We start from the raw sequence: 5,000 nt of genomic DNA, 5'->3' as shown, positions 1-5,000 counted from the left end.
CCGGGCGGCGGCGCATCCTCAGCGCACACAGTCCTCAATCGGACCAGCACACTGCAGATGTCCACCGCGCTTCGCACCGGGCCCGCGAGGACCTACTTTGGCCGCACGGCGCCGCGTGCAGGGTGCGCCGGCGCGCAGCTGCGCCGCCTGCCGCCTCCGTCGGCCGGCGCGCCTGCCACTGGCCGCCCCCACCAGCCGGCTGTAGCGCGTGCGCCCACGCACCGCACGGCCAACACGCCGGGAGGCCCCCCCTCACCGGCCGGGGACGGTCCCACCCAGCCACCGCCGCGTATCGCTTCACACCCACATGCCATTCACGTTCGTGGGCATGGTGGGTATCGCTGCAACAACCGGTTGGTAGCTCAACCGATCGTCGCCATCACTGATTCACCCCTAGCGAGAACAACCGCACCACAACGGTTTACCAGTTGTTCATTTGCGTAACGTCACCAGCAAACGTAGGCGTCCATCGCCATTTGCAAATTCAACGATTGTTGCATGCCTGTGTCAGGTGTCACGACACACTGTCTGCCCACATACACGCAACAACATGTCCACGCTTAGCGAACACGTGGAAGGTGGCCCCCGTACGTATGCGATGTCCATTGCGCGAACGACTGTCAACCGGCCTCTGTCGCATGTCGCAGATGTGGAACGCAGTGCACCGTGCTATCACGGTGTGTGAGAAGAGACGACTACGTCTGACAACACGCGCCACTACATCAACAGACGGCTCATGCTGATCGCCATCCAGGGCATACCACACTGCAATCCAGCTCTTATAGGGAGACGACACGTAGCTGAGTGCACAACATTTGGACCGCATGGTTCGCCGTTGTTGGCGCAGTCGTTGTACGGTCACATGTACCACGATGTATCATTCAGTACATGAGGACCAATGTGCAGTACAGTGTGTGATTTGGACGTACAACATCAGCGGACAGTTGACACAGGCCGTACCACAGCGTAGGCTAAGTGCTTCGCCATGCGAATGCCAATGAACAACTGCAAATGCCAATGAACAACTGCAAAGGGCATTGAGCATGTACGTCCTGCTGCCATCCACATTACAGTGTATAGCTGCAAGGTGTTTAACATGAAGCGATACACTGGGGACCGGGCAGTGCGAGTAGCAAACTATATTGCGGGGGTTGCAGTTAGGCAACACTACACTAATTTAACGCGTCGTATGACAATTACAGAGCAGGTTAAGGCCCAACGTGTGTTGGGTTAAGGCCCAACGTGTGTTGGGTTAAGGCCCAACGTGTGTTGGGTTAAGGCCCAACGTGTGTTGGGTTACGGCCCAACGTGTGTTGGGTTAAGGCCCAACGTGTGTTGGGTTAAGGCCCAACGTGTGTTGGGTTACGTTAAGGGGCAATGTGGGTTACGTTAAGGGGCAATGTGGGTTACGTTAAGGGGCAATGTGGGTTACGTTACGGCGCAATATAGGTTACGTTACGGCGCAATATAGGTTACGTTAAGGGGCAATGTGGGTTACGTTACGGCGCAATATAGGTTACGTTACGGCGCAATATAGGTTACGTTAAGGCGCAATATCGGTTACGTTAAGGCGCAATACAGGTTACGTTAAGGCGCAATACAGGTTACGTTAAGGCGCAATACAGGTTACGTTAAGGCGCAATACAGGTTACGTTAAGGCGCAATACAGGTTACGTTAAGGCGCAATACAGGTTACGTTAAGGCGCAATACAGGTTACGTTAAGGCGCAATACAGGTTACGTTAAGGCGCAATGCAGGTTACGTTAAGGCGCAATGCAGGTTACGTTAAGGCGCAATACAGGTTACGTTAAGGCGCAATGCAGGTTACGTTAAGGCGCAATGCAGGTTACGTTAAGGCGCAATACAGGTTACGTTAAGGCGCAATACAGGTTACGTTAAGGCGCAATACAGGTTACGTTAAGGCGCAATACAGGTTACGTTAAGGCGCAATACAGGTTACGTTAAGGCGCAATACAGGTTACGTTAAGGCGCAATACAGGTTACGTTAAGGCGCAATACAGGTTACGTTAAGGCGCAATACAGGTTACGTTAAGGCGCAATACAGGTTACGTTAAGGCGCAATACAGGTTACGTTAAGGCGCAATACAGGTTACGTTAAGGCGCAATACAGGTTACGTTAAGGCGCAATACAGGTTACGTTAAGGCGCAATACAGGTTACGTTAAGGCGCAATACAGGTTACGTTAAGGCGCAATACAGGTTACGTTAAGGCGCAATACAGGTTACGTTAAGGCGCAATACAGGTTACGTTAAGGCGCAATACAGGTTACGTTAAGGCGCAATACAGGTTACGTTAAGGCGCAATACAGGTTACGTTAAGGCGCAATACAGGTTACGTTAAGGCGCAATACAGGTTACGTTAAGGCGCAATACAGGTTACGTTAAGGCGCAATACAGGTTAGGTTAAGGCGCAATACAGGTTAGGTTAAGGTACGACATAGGTTAGGTTAAGGTACGACATAGGTTAGGTTAAGGTACGACATAGGTTAGGTTAAGGTACGACATAGGTTAGGTTAAGGTACGACATAGGTTAGGTTAAGGTACGACATAGGTTAGGTTAAGGTACGACATAGGTTAGGTTAAGGTACGACATAGGTTAGGTTAAGGTACGACATAGGTTAGGTTAAGGTACGACATAGGTTAGGTTAAGGTACGACATAGGTTAGGTTAAGGTACGACATAGGTTAGGTTAAGGTACGACATAGGTTAGGTTAAGGTACGACATAGGTTAGGTTAAGGTACGACATAGGTTAGGTTAAGGTACGACATAGGTTAGGTTAAGGTACGACATAGGTTAGGTTAAGGTACGACATAGGTTAGGTTAAGGTACGACATAGGTTAGGTTAAGGTACGACATAGGTTAGGTTAAGGTACGACATAGGTTAGGTTAAGGTACGACATAGGTTAGGTTAAGGTACGACATAGGTTAGGTTAAGGTACGACATAGGTTAGGTTAAGGTACGACATAGGTTAGGTTAAGGTACGACATAGGTTAGGTTAAGGTACGACATAGGTTAGGTTAAGGTACGACATAGGTTAGGTTAAGGTACGACATAGGTTAGGTTAAGGTACGACATAGGTTAGGTTAAGGTACGACATAGGTTAGGTTAAGGTACGACATAGGTTAGGTTAAGGTACGACATAGGTTAGGTTAAGGTACGACATAGGTTAGGTTAAGGTACGACATAGGTTAGGTTAAGGTACGACATAGGTTAGGTTAAGGTACGACATAGGGTAGGTTAAGGTACGACATAGGTTAGGTTAAGGTACGACATAGGTTAGGTTACGGTACGACATAGGTTAGGTTACGGTACGACATAGGTTAGGTTACGGTACGACATAGGTTAGGTTACGGTACGACATAGGTTAGGTTACGGTACGACATAGGTTAGGTTACGGTACGACATAGGTTAGGTTACGGTACGACATAGGTTAGGTTACGGTACGACATAGGTTAGGTTACGGTACGACATAGGTTAGGTTACGGTACGACATAGGTTAGGTTACGGTACGACATAGGTTAGGTTACGGTACGACATAGGTTAGGTTACGGTACGACATAGGTTAGGTTACGGTACGACATAGGTTAGGTTACGGTACGATATAGGTTAGGTTACGGTACGATATAGGTTAGGTTAAGGTACACATTGTTGTAAGGAAAGGTTTAATGGGGGGCGGGGCGGGGCGGCCGGTTTGTTGATTGTGATTATAGTAAGTGGATGCCTGCGGCATCATCTGATTTGCCACGTCAGGATGCACCTTTGGCTCATGACAGGCGGCGCTCTCATTCCATGCTTGTGGCAGACCTGTGTCTTTCATTCCTGCCATTGTTTGTGTGCTGTGAGAGGAGGCAGTATTGTGATGTTGGGTGCACCCCTGTGTAGGACATGTGTGGGTGTTGGTGGCTTGGCTGAGCAATGGTGGTTGTCGGGTGGGTGGGATATTCTGTTTTCTGAGTGGACCTCCCAGTCTGGTTATGACAGTGTGGATTGTCTAATGTGGCGGAGAGGATGCACTGGGTGTTGTTCCATGCTGGTGCTTACATATTGTCTGTGTGCGTGTTACAGGCAGAGAGTAGTGCGTGATAAGGGTGTGTGGCTGACGTGTGGTTGTGATTGTGAGCAGAGTCTTTCAGCATGTATACGGACAGTTGTATACATTATCTGTATTCTGATGGCTCTATCTATTACTAATCAGCGCCGTGTATACGTTTAATCCGGTTCCAGTCGAAACTGTTGTATCTCTGTACATTAGTGACACGGCGAGCCCGCTATGTAGTTACTCGTCTCGGCAGCTTCCACCGGTGTATGGCAAATGATTATAAGGAATCAGTCTAGTCGTCAATACCGATGGTGTGACGTCACATGTCTGGGGTGGGGGACGCTGCGCCCTTCCGGTGGGTCATGGCCTAGAAAGACTCTTCCCACGCAGGGGGGCGTGGACTGTCATTGACTCTTCCAGGTAATATACTTGCCGTACGTTCTTGCGACTGCGAGTGCAACGCTCACCGGTACCGACATGGATGGAGCGCCTCCTAGCTGACCGCTCAGCATCGGCATTCGTACAGAGAGCAACGCGGTCGCGTCTCTAGCTCGTAACTGGTACAGCCCGCAGCTCATGTATAGGGACAGCGGGAATGTCGCATATTGGAGATAACTCTTCATGAAACGCATGTTATAGGGGTGGATTGCACATTGCGACTGCGGGAAAAGTCCGCCGTTCATCCGCTGGAGTTGCGAGTTGGGCGGTTGGAGTGGGGCGCAGGTGGAGTGATTGCCGGTCCACGATTTCGTGCGGCAGAGGCGCTGGCGTTGGGGTGCTGTGGTCGACAGAGGACGCAGGCTTTGTGGGTGGGGTCGAAAGATGGGCACTGTGGGCCCATCGATGTCTTGGTCGGCTTGGCGTCTCATAGATGGCGGTATCGTCGTTGCAGGACGTCATGCCGCGGGAGACCTACAGATGGCGCTGTGTTTTGTGGTG

This window comes from Schistocerca americana, unplaced genomic scaffold (genome assembly GCF_021461395.2).
Source record: "Schistocerca americana isolate TAMUIC-IGC-003095 unplaced genomic scaffold, iqSchAmer2.1 HiC_scaffold_1450, whole genome shotgun sequence".
Classification (NCBI taxonomy): Eukaryota; Metazoa; Arthropoda; class Insecta; order Orthoptera; family Acrididae; genus Schistocerca; species Schistocerca americana.
Note: the sequence above shows the minus strand (reverse complement) of the source record.